We start from the raw sequence: 13,752 nt of genomic DNA, 5'->3' as shown, positions 1-13,752 counted from the left end.
TTGTTTTATTTTTGAACAACAATGATTATAATTTGAAGTTTACTTACAAATGTATTAATTTTGGTGTTAATTTTCTGGACCTCACTCTCTCAGTTTAGAGCACTGAGCTAACCTCTAAAAATTATAAAAAAAACAGTGGATAACTGGGATTATCTCCACTTTAAAAGCAGCCGACATAGACCGTGGAAACATCATATTCCAAAAGGACAATTTAATCGCCTTAAAAGAAACCGTACTAAAGATTCAGATTTCCTAGACCAGTTGAATATGATTCTCTTCTTGATGAAGCTTTAATCTTAGCTAGTAATATGAAAAGAGATGATTTGCTTATGCCCAAATTAAAGGATCCCTCGATCTCTGATGGACATAGTAGTAATATAACTAAGGGAAATAGTTGGGTCCCCTTTATATAAAAATTTAATGGGTTGGTTACAGTATGGTGAGCAGCTGAGCATTTAAACAAAAAAACTGTTACATAGTTTATGGTGAACATATGACTTCTATTTCGTTAAAACACAAAGTATTGGTGTTATAAAGAAAAATGTCTCTATTTTCGGTGGTGTAGAGACTGATTGCATCAGGAAGAAGACCACTCACAGTTTAGGATTACAATCTGATTGTGCAACCAAAGATTCTATCCCAAGCAGATTCGGATTTAGCACTCATGGGGCCCTAGGCAGGATACTGGTTTGGGGCCCCCTCCCTGAAACAATCCATAGCACTACATTTTTTGTAACATACCATATACCCCTATAGTTAAGCAGATGTGAAAGTATGTGCCACTGCGCGCGACGGTACGCCGCCAAAGGAGTTGTGGCCATGACATTGGGGGCATTAACATGTGAAAAGATCTAGGCCACCCTCCTACAGAAAAAGGCACCCCTAAATAATTACCGAGCTGTCCTGTTTTTTAAGTAGTTGGGTCAAAGCAACTTAATTAATATTTAAGTCAGGGCAGAAATACTTATTAAGTTGTTTGCAAAAATAATGCGCATAAATCTAAGTATGTGCTCTTGTCACTTTTGTGCCTCTATCATCACACTGTGCCCCTTCATTGCCACTTTTGCCCCTTCACAATATCACATGTGCCCCATCACATCACCTCTGTGCCCCTTCACATTACCTCTGTGCCCATTTACATCACCTCTGTTCCCCTTCATCATCACCTCTGTGCCCCTTCATCATCACTTCTGTGCCCCTTCATCATCACCTCTGTGCCTCCGTTGTTTTACTTACCTTTCTATTGACTTTTTCTCTTTTGTATTCCTCTTTTCTGGTCTTCTTGTCTTCCTGTCTTCTTTTCTTCTCCGGCGCGCTGCTCCTCTCTGCTCCTCGGTTAGTCCTCACTGTGGCCGGAAACAGATAAAAAAAACAGTTACGTGATCGCGCGGCTCCCGGCAGTCTCTCCTCCTCTCTGTTACCAGTGGTAGCAGAGAGGAGGAGAGACTGCAGGGGGTCGCCACGCGATCACGTGATTGTTTGTTTTTTTTCTTTTTTTGTTTTAATCTGTTCCCGGCCACAATTTGTTTTATTATGCCGGAGGACAGAGGGGGATGGCAGGCGTGCCTTGCCTACCCCGCTCTCCGCCGGCCCTGGGAGGGCCCTCTGGGCCCTAAGCAGTTGCCTGGGTTGCATAGCGGTAAATCCAGCCCTGATCCCAAGTCTTGGGTAATTGAAAAAGAACTATTGGTGTGTAGTTAGAACCTTTCTCCTATGAGCGCAGTTTATGATTTTTTTTTTATACAGAGATATTTAGAGAGGATTTAGTAGAAGTGAATGAAAATGTTAATTGATTATTAATGTGTTTTAGATATTGTTTTTATGTAGTTATGTTTCTATTATGCTTTTGTATATGATTTTTATATTAAGCATTATATGTTACTATATGTGTTGTTTTCTGCCCTCTGTGTTTTATTAGACTTGTGAGAGTGCTGTTTTGATTTGTTTTGTAGTTCTAAAACTGACAGTCTTCATAGTACATCTGAAGATGGTTGTATCTGAAGAGATACGTGGTGTTTACAATTTCCTTCTCTGCACATCCAACATCAAAGTTTCCAAAATAATACGCTACCAATGTGCTTATACAAATGCAATAAAGTGACCTCACAGAAACCAGAATACCCCAAATCTGTGTCCAGGGACCTGCTTGTTTGTTTACTTTGTGCTTGTTATTCAGTGAGTCCGACATCTGTGGACCATCTGTCTCCTGCTCTCGTCTTCTGAATACAGATCACCAGCTCAGTCGAGTCAGGAGAAGACATTTGATGCAGTTCACTGATGACAACAACACTCATACAGAACATCCATGTTTAATAGACATTTACCTTGTTTTGTTCATATTGTTCTGTTCTACCCTTAAACACAACATGTTTCATGCCCAAAATGGTTAATATCAATAATCATCACATATTGGATGTCATTGTATCCATTCATTCATGAAGAGTTCATGTATAATCATTCATCCGTGATAATATATAGCTCTAACCAATCTGACGTACATGGAAACTCCACTTAAATGTTGTTTTGTTATTAGCTCTCCTGCCCTAGCTCGTAGAACTACAGGTCATCCATTGACTCCTGCTACTTGGGAGATGACACCTCCAACCCTTCTGCCCGAGGTTTCTTCATTGCTAGTTGTTAGGAGAATGTTTAGTGTCAACAAGGTGAGCAGTGGAAGGTTGTCACTGCGGCTGATTGGACACTCAAATAAGTCATCCAATCAGATGTAGCGAATACCGTCCACTGCTCTAATGTAAAATTTGTCTCTATTTCCGCTCCTATATTCTAGGCCTCCATAACCTGCTCTAGTGGAACACTAGTCTCTGTTCTGGATCCTATACTCTGGGACTCTATCACCTGTTCTCTGGTTAATAAGCTCTAGCATAACACTGGTCTCTATTCTGGCTTATACACTCTGGGACTCTATAACCTGCCCTATGGTTAATGAGCTCTAGTATAACACTAGTCTCTATTACTTCTCATACACTCTAGGACTTTGTCACCTGTTCTCTGGTTAATATGCTCTAGTATAACACTAGTCTCTATTCTGGCTCATACACGCTGGGACTCTATAACCTACACTATGGCTAGCGTAACAATAGTCTCTATTCTGGCTTCTGCACTCTGGTACCTGTGACTATATTTCACTCTATGGAAAAACAGCTTGCTATAGGTGAATACCTAATTATTTTTCCAGTTCTGGTTCTAGGGATTCATCCAGTGTCATAACACTAAGCCTCTAAACCTGAGCTATGGTTAATAGGCTCTCACTAGATTTGAGTCCTGCTTTTATAATATAGGCCTGTAGCCTGTTCTCTGGCTAGTGTACAGTATGTCTCCAGGCTCCAGGCTCCAGGCATGTACTGCCTAACTCAGAATACAGCACACACTACTGTAGTATGTGCCTGGCATTTTGATATCATCAGTAACACAGCTGCAGAAGTGTATAGCACCTACCTAGAACTCTAAGCTACGACTCCTATCTCAGGACCCCAGCCTCAGTATCTTCTGTGCCAAAACACAGATGGCCCATCAACCAATCATTATCTGATTAACTACCTCTATGTACAGGGTATGAAAAAGAATCAAGGGTGATATCATTAGACATACAATCTATGTCATATGACGGTCTCTCTTCATCATACATGACCAAGAACTGCATTGCATGAACAGAGCTAAAGGCTATGACACTGGCGGGAACAACACTATGAGGTGTGTGGATGGCATCACTTGATATACTGGATATTCTATTTAGTAAGATGTGGAACTGGTTTGTGGTCTTCAATAATGGATCTGAGGTCCAACATATAGGGGTAGATTTAGCAAACTTTCTAATTGTTTGGAAGTGACATCTGTGCCTTTGGTGCATTTGTTTCTCACTATGATTATTACTTCCTTATGTTTTTTGTATTTGATAACTGGTTAAGAAGAACACCTGGGGGTAAATGTATCAAGCTGCGTGTCTCCGGACGGCTTGAAAAGTGGAGATTAAACTAATGAGAGATGGTCCAGTTGGAACCCAGACAAATTTTAAGGGGTTAAGGACCCAGTCGGACCCTTTGTTTATGAATACTGGCCAGAACTTTGACCCATGGAGCCTGTTCTGAGCCTTCCACTCGATGGATATGGACAAATATTCCAAAAGACTTTTAACATTGGATCCCAGAAGATATACTAGGAGGTGCAGGTCTCAGTCGGACCACCCGTTGGGGTACGCTGGCCAGAACTTTGACCCATGGAGCCTGTTCTGGGCCTTCCACTGGATGTTTACCCTCATTAAACCTCGCTGTTTGTATTTTCTTTATTGTCCTCCATTTGTGATTGGCCACATATGTGATTACAGTTCATCATTCTAGTTTAATTCATTCAGTTTAGAAATGTTCTCATCGTATGGAACGAGCTACTCCCACATGGTTGATAACATACTGTAATAATCAGTCATATGCATAGATGTCTTTATAGTGTCTACTTTATATTTTTATTTCTATTCACTGTTTAGCTGAACAATTTATAGAAGTTATTTCATATATTTAAATGTTAAATTCTGATCCAGATGTCAGCACACTTATGATGGTAATGATGGTAGATCACTAAAAAAGAAGTGCAAATAATTAGTTTCATGTCACCTCCACTAGTCAAACCTGAATAGCTTTGATTGGACATTATCTCTTTAAATATCTTATGACTGATGACTCTCTAACACCTCTGATGAAACTTCTAACCCTATCGGAGAAACGTGTAAGGAAACTATAAGTCATCTAAGAAATCATTAGAGCAATTATTTGGAATTAGAACATAATGGTAAACTGTTCTTCTACCATTTATATATGACCCGGATCTCTCTGCAATGGAACTAAACAGCACATATCCAACTAACCGGGGTGTAAATACTTTTTTGTTTATGTGTGATCAATAAAGCGCTTATAATTTCAACCAGAGGGATCGCTAAATACTAACTCCTAGAGGTAAAAACTAAAGTCTTTTATGTGCCATTACCACAGCACAATGGTCAAAAGGATCCTTTTTCTTGAATCTGCCTAGCTTAGCGCCACCTACGGGAAGGTGCAGAGTCTAACGAGATGAAAGGTGTTCACCAGGGACCACCGCAAGGGGATATGGACTTAGCCGCCCTCGTCTCGCAGGTTGCAGTTCTCCCAGCCGGTACTAAGCAAGATCCAGGGGAAAGAGAGAGGTAGAGATAGAGACAGGGTGCGATGGTCTGCGGCTGATAGTTGCTGAGGTCCCGACGTGCTGACGGCAGAGGAACTGAATGAGGATATAGCTATGACAGCGGCAGTCCTAGTAGTGCTTGGAGGCACAGTAACAGGAGAGTCATGGTGGTCTGCGGATAATTATTGCTGAGGTCCACAAGCGCTGTCAGCAGAAGGACTGGATGAGAGAATAGCAGCAGGCAATGCAGGGAGTCAGGAAATCATGTCTGCACAAGTTGAGAGTCACAAGAGAACTGACAATCCAATGAATGTATTGACTGCTTTAAATACTGTGGCCACTAGAGGGCGCCGACCAATGACAGGGAATAAGAGATACGCAGACCCGAATCCAACATGGTGCCGGGGACAGCGGCGCACGGAGGATTGTCGGGGGGGGGGGGTTTCCCCCCGCCAACCCAAAAAAAAAAAGCAGCTCCTTTTCGCCAGCGCTGTGCTATACAGCAGCCGCGGCGCTGTCTAAGAAGCGTCTGCGGCGGTGCTGTATACAATACAGCACTGCCGCGGACGCTTCTTTGACAGCGCCGCGGCTGCTGTATAGGACAGTGGCCACTTAGTTAGCGCAGGGGGGGGGGCGGTTTCTAGAGACTCAGAAACCCCCCCTGCGTGCGCCACTGGGGGAGCAGCGGTGAAGTGGAAACAGGTAAGCCGGGACCCAACCATAAGGACGGCGGGCCCGTTGTGTGATAGTCATAGACTGCTTTGGAATAAATATAACCTCTGAAAGATATATATTGGACATTTACACAGAATTTTTTTTTCATTTGAATTAATCTAAGTTCCAAATTGAGTCTTTAGGAGTGACATCTGTGCCTTAGGAGCGTTTATCTCACACCATGATTATTACTTGTTTCTGGTTTTTGGATTTGATAAACTGATAAACTCCTGGGGGTATATTTACAAAACTGTGGGTTTGAAAAAGTGGAGATGTTGCCTATAGCAACCAATCAGATTCTAGCTATCATTTGTTTAGTACATTCTACAAAATAACAGCTAGAATCAAATTGGTCGCTATAGGCAACATCTCCACTTTTTCAAACCCGCAGTTTAGTAAATCTACCCCCTGGAATCTACGGGTTCTACGCAAACAACACAGAACAGTTATTTTATATGTGAAGTTACATTTGTGAATGCTCTAGGTCTTATCATTCCTATGCTAGTTGTTTAGTAATTATTTTTTTTTCAGGTGGCCCAATTTTATGTGTTTGTTTTTTAGAGTGGTATTTATTAAATAATTATTTTATATGTTGACGTGGTGACATTTGGATGTTTAATAAGTTAAATCTTGAGAGGATAAGCGCTCCTACACCTTTTTTTCTTATTTTATATACTGTATGTATATAAGTGGTTTACACGGTATCCCCAATTAGAAGTTGGTTTCATGTTTTTCCATTAGAGTTCCTATTTTTAAGGACAAAATGTGTGTTTGTGTCTAGTTGAGCGTATCAGTGTTTTTATTTTAGTTGGTGTTATATAATTAAATAGTAAACAAAAATATGACAACAGCGCACCAGCCCCGTAGCCAACAGCCGACTGGTGTGCCGCTAATAGTGGAGAATCCCAACCTCCTAGGAATCACATAACAATTGTTGTTGTTATATAACTAAATAGCCTACTGTTTCAGCAAATGTGCTGGCATTTGTTTGTGAACAGTATTAGAGCACCAATCCCACATAAAATATTTACTTTTCTTTTACTAGTAAGTTAACTTCCCTAACATACACACACAGACACAGAGCGAGAGATAGAGAGATGTTCCCCGTGACTGTGGTTGCCATGGTATTTCAGAATCATAAATCATCAATAGCAGCCTGTTTTTTTAACACCATAATTCGTGTTAAAAAAAATCCACCTGATTTTTTTCTTAGGAACAGCACAAACTGAACTTACACTGAAATTCTTAGAATTTCTCACCTTCAGAAATAATGAGTCTCCAAAGAGTGATCCAAGTGCTACTGTTTAACGTCAGCAAACACCGGAACAAGATTACATTGGATAACCATGTCTCATGTAAATTGTTCCAACATTCCTTACAAGGTCAACGTTCCCTGGAATGTTGTAACTAAAAACTACGTAAACCGATATGGTCACTGCTAAACCTGACGTTATCTCCAGATGACTAATCTGGCCCACATCCACAAGTGCCGAAGAAGCATTCACAAGGACCTTTTCACACAAAACATCCTAGAACATTGGTTACTCTACACATATAGTCACCATTACTGTCAAATACTCCTTGATCAGCTGACATAAGCATCTGACCTCACCATAACCGTCTGGTGTAACCATCTAATGTCACCATCTAGCATAACCATCTGACGTCACCATCTAATGTCACCAGCTAACATAACCATCTGACGTCACCATCTAATGTCACCTGCTAACATAACCAACTAACATCACTATCTAATATCACCATCTAACATAACCATCTAATGTTACTATCTGACGTCACCATCTGACGTCACCATCTAACATAACCATCTGACGTCACCATCTAATGTCAACATCTAACATAACCATCTGGTGTAACCATCTAACATAACCATCTGACGTCACCATCTGACCTCACTATCTAACATAACCATTTGACGTCACCATCTAATGTCACCATCTAACATAACCATCTGACGTCACCATCTAATGTCAACATCTAACATAACCATCTGACGTCACCATCTAATATCACCATCTAACATAACCATCTGGTGTTACTATCTGATGTCACCATCTAACGTAACCAACTGACATCACCATCTAATGTCACCATCTAACATAACCATCTGGTGTAACCATCTGAACTCACCATCTAACATAACCATCTGACGTCACCATCTAATGTCACCATCTAACATAACCATCTGACGTCACCATCTAATGTCAACATCTAACATAACCATCTGACGTCACCATCTAGTGTCACCATCTAGCATAACCATCTGAGGTCACCATCTAATGTCACCAGCTAACATAACCATCTGACGTCACCATTTAATGTCACCAGCTAACATAACCATCTGACGTCACCATCTAAAGTCAACATCTAACATAACCATCTGACGTCACCATCTAATGTCACCAGCTAACATAACCATCTGACGTCACCATCTAATATCACCATCTAACATAACCATCTTGTGTTACTATCTGATGTCACCATCTAACGTAACCAACTGACATCACCATCTAATGTCACCATCTAACATAACCATCTGGTGTAACCATCTGACCTCACTATCTAACATAACCATCTGACGTCACCATCTAATGTCACCATCTAACATAACCATCTGACGTCACCATCTAATGTCAACATCTAACATAACCATCTGACGTCACCATCTAGTGTCACCATCTAGCATAACCATCTGAGGTCACCATCTAATGTCACCAGCTAACATAACCATCTGACGTCACCATTTAATGTCACCAGCTAACATAACCATCTGACGTCACCATCTAATGTCAACATCTAACATAACCATCTGGTGTAACCATCTAACATAACCATCTGACGTCACCATCTGACCTCACTATCTAACATAACCATTTGACGTCACCATCTAATGTCACCATCTAACATAACCATCTGATGTCACCATCTAATGTCAACATCTAACATAACCATCTGACGTCACCATCTAATATCACCATCTAACATAACCATCTGGTGTTACTATCTGATGTCACCATCTAACGTAACCAACTGACATCACCATCTAATGTCACCATCTAACATAACCATCTGGTGTAACCATCTGAACTCACCATCTAACATAACCATCTGACGTCACCATCTAATGTCACCATCTAACATAACCATCTGACGTCACCATCTAATGTCAACATCTAACATAACCATCTGACGTCACCATCTAGTGTCACCATCTAGCATAACCATCTGAGGTCACCATCTAATGTCACCAGCTAACATAACCATCTGACGTCACCATCTAATGTCACCATCTAACATAACCATCTGGTGTAACCATCTGACCTCACTATCTAACATAACCATCTGACGTCACCATCTAATGTCACCATTTAAAATAACCATCTGACGTCACCATTTAATGTCAACATCTAACATAACCATCTGACGTCACCATCTAGTGTCACCATCTAGCATAACCATCTGAGGTCACCATCTAGTGTCACCATCTAGCATAACCATCTGAGGTCACCATCTAATGTCACCAGCTAACATAACCATCTGACGTCACCATTTAATGTCACCAGCTAACATAACCATCTGACGTCACCATCTAAAGTCAACATCTAACATAACCATCTGACGTCACCATCTAATGTCACCAGCTAACATAACCATCTGACGTCACCATCTAATATCACCATCTAACATAATCATCTTGTGTTACTATCTGATGTCACCATCTAACGTAACCAACTGACATCACCATCTAATGTCACCATCTAACATAACCATCTGGTGTAACCATCTGACCTCACTATCTAACATAACCATCTGACGTCACCATCTAATGTCACCATTTAAAATAACCATCTGACGTCACCATCTAATGTCAACATCTAACATAACCATCTGACGTCACCATCTAGTGTCACCATCTAGCATAACCATCTGAGGTCACCATCTAATGTCACCAGCTAACATAACCATCTGACGTCACCATTTAATGTCACCAGCTAACATAACCATCTGACGTCACCATCTAATGTCAACATCTAACATAACCATCTGACGTCACCATCTAACATAACCATCTGACGTCACCATCTAATGTCACCATCTAACATAACCATCTGACGTCACCATCTAATGTCACCAGCTAACATAACCAACTGACATCACCATCTAACATAACCATCTGACGTCACCGTCTAACATAACCATCTGACGTCACCATCTAATGTCACCATCTAACATAACCAACTGACATCACCATCTAATGTCACCATCTAACATAACCATCTGGTGTAACCATCTAATGTCACCATCTAACATAGCCATCTGTCGTCACCATCTAGTGTCACCAGCTAACATAACCATCTGACGTCACCATCTAGAGTCACCAGCTAACATAACCATCTGACGTCACCATCTAATGTCACCATCTAACATAACCATGTGGTGTAACCATCTAATGTCACCATCTAACATAACCATCTGGTGTTACTATCTGATGTCACCATCTAACGTAACCAACTGACATCACCATCTAATGTCACCATCTAACATAACCATCTGGTGTAACCATCTGAACTCACCATCTAACATAACCATCTGACGTCACCATCTAATGTCACCATCTAACATAACCATCTGACGTCACCATCTAATGTCAACATCTAACATAACCATCTGACGTCACCATCTAGTGTCACCATCTAGCATAACCATCTGAGGTCACCATCTAATGTCACCAGCTAACATAACCATCTGACGTCACCATTTAATGTCACCAGCTAACATAACCATCTGACGTCACCATCTAAAGTCAACATCTAACATAACCATCTGACGTCACCATCTAATGTCACCAGCTAACATAACCATCTGACGTCACCATCTAATATCACCATCTAACATAACCATCTTGTGTTACTATCTGATGTCACCATCTAACGTAACCAACTGACATCACCATCTAATGTCACCATCTAACATAACCATCTGGTGTTACTATCTGATGTCACCATCTAACGTAACCAACTGACATCACCATCTAATGTCACCATCTAACATAACCATCTGGTGTAACCATCTGAACTCACCATCTAACATAACCATCTGACGTCACCATCTAATGTCACCATCTAACATAACCATCTGACGTCACCATCTAATGTCAACATCTAACATAACCATCTGACGTCACCATCTAGTGTCACCATCTAGCATAACCATCTGAGGTCACCATCTAATGTCACCAGCTAACATAACCATCTGACGTCACCATTTAATGTCACCAGCTAACATAACCATCTGACGTCACCATCTAAAGTCAACATCTAACATAACCATCTGACGTCACCATCTAATGTCACCAGCTAACATAACCATCTGACGTCACCATCTAATATCACCATCTAACATAACCATCTTGTGTTACTATCTGATGTCACCATCTAACGTAACCAACTGACATCACCATCTAATGTCACCATCTAACATAACCATCTGGTGTAACCATCTGACCTCACTATCTAACATAACCATCTGACGTCACCATCTAATGTCACCATCTAACATAACCATCTGACGTCACCATCTAATGTCAACATCTAACATAACCATCTGACGTCACCATCTAGTGTCACCATCTAGCATAACCATCTGAGGTCACCATCTAATGTCACCAGCTAACATAACCATCTGACGTCACCATTTAATGTCACCAGCTAACATAACCATCTGACGTCACCATCTAAAGTCAACATCTAACATAACCATCTGACGTCACCATCTAATGTCACCAGCTAACATAACCATCTGACGTCACCATCTAATATCACCATCTAACATAACCATCTTGTGTTACTATCTGATGTCACCATCTAACGTAACCAACTGACATCACCATCTAATGTCACCATCTAACATAACCATCTGGTGTTACTATCTGATGTCACCATCTAACGTAACCAACTGACATCACCATCTAATGTCACCATCTAACATAACCATCTGGTGTAACCATCTGAACTCACCATCTAACATAACCATCTGACGTCACCATCTAATGTCACCATCTAACATAACCATCTGACGTCACCATCTAATGTCAACATCTAACATAACCATCTGACGTCACCATCTAGTGTCACCATCTAGCATAACCATCTGAGGTCACCATCTAATGTCACCAGCTAACATAACCATCTGACGTCACCATTTAATGTCACCAGCTAACATAACCATCTGACGTCACCATCTAAAGTCAACATCTAACATAACCATCTGACGTCACCATCTAATGTCACCAGCTAACATAACCATCTGACGTCACCATCTAATATCACCATCTAACATAACCATCTTGTGTTACTATCTGATGTCACCATCTAACGTAACCAACTGACATCACCATCTAATGTCACCATCTAACATAACCATCTGGTGTAACCATCTGACCTCACTATCTAACATAACCATCTGACGTCACCATCTAATGTCACCATCTAACATAACCATCTGACGTCACCATCTAATGTCAACATCTAACATAACCATCTGACGTCACCATCTAGTGTCACCATCTAGCATAACCATCTGAGGTCACCATCTAATGTCACCAGCTAACATAACCATCTGACGTCACCATTTAATGTCACCAGCTAACATAACCATCTGACGTCACCATCTAATGTCAACATCTAACATAACCATCTGACGTCACCATCTAACATAACCATCTGACGTCACCATCTAATGTCACCATCTAACATAACCATCTGACGTCACCATCTAATGTCACCAGCTAACATAACCAACTGACATCACCATCTAACATAACCATCTGACGTCACCGTCTAACATAACCATCTGACGTCACCATCTAATGTCACCATCTAACATAACCAACTGACATCACCATCTAATGTCACCATCTAACATAACCATCTGGTGTAACCATCTAATGTCACCATCTAACATAGCCATCTGACGTCACCATCTAGTGTCACCAGCTAACATAACCATCTGACGTCACCATCTAGAGTCACCAGCTAACATAACCATCTGACGTCACCATCTAATGTCACCATCTAACATAACCATGTGGTGTAACCATCTAATGTCACCATCTAACATAACCATCTGACGTCACCATTTAATGTCACCATCTAACATAACCATCTGATGTCACCATGTAACATAACCATCTGACGTCACCATCTAACATAACCATCTGATGTCACCATGTAACATAACCATCTGACGTCACCATCTAATGTCACCATCTAACATAACCATCTGACGTCACCATCTAATGTCACCATCTAACATAACCATCTGACGTCACCATCTAATGTCACCATCTAACATAACCATCTGACGTCACCATCTAATGTCACCATCTAACATAACCATCTGACGTCACAATCTAATGTCACCATCTAACATAACCATCTGACGTCACCATGTAACATAATCATACGGATGTAGGTACGCTCTGCTTATATGGCCCTGGCCGTATTGAGACACACACAACACAGTGCAGGATACAATACATATGTGCAATATAAATTCCCAGTAGAAGGCACAGATAATAATAATAATTTTTTCTGTGCCTTCTGCTAGGAATTTATATTGCACATATGTATTGTATCCTGCACTGTGTTGTGTGTGTCTTAATACGGCCAGGGCCGTATAAGCAGAGCGTACCTACATCCGTATTGCCCAAGAGATGTTTCTTCAGATCCGCTTATAGCTGAATACGGACATTACATTCGTTTTGCACGCCTTCAAGAATCAGGTCTTTTATGAGAAAAATATAAATGTGTATGGAGTGGGAATCAAGTGGAAGGAGGTGGACTTTCA

The sequence above is a fragment of the Mixophyes fleayi genome, chromosome 2 (assembly GCF_038048845.1).
Source record: "Mixophyes fleayi isolate aMixFle1 chromosome 2, aMixFle1.hap1, whole genome shotgun sequence".
Taxonomy (NCBI): domain Eukaryota; kingdom Metazoa; phylum Chordata; class Amphibia; order Anura; family Limnodynastidae; genus Mixophyes; species Mixophyes fleayi.
This window is presented reverse-complemented; position numbering follows the sequence as displayed.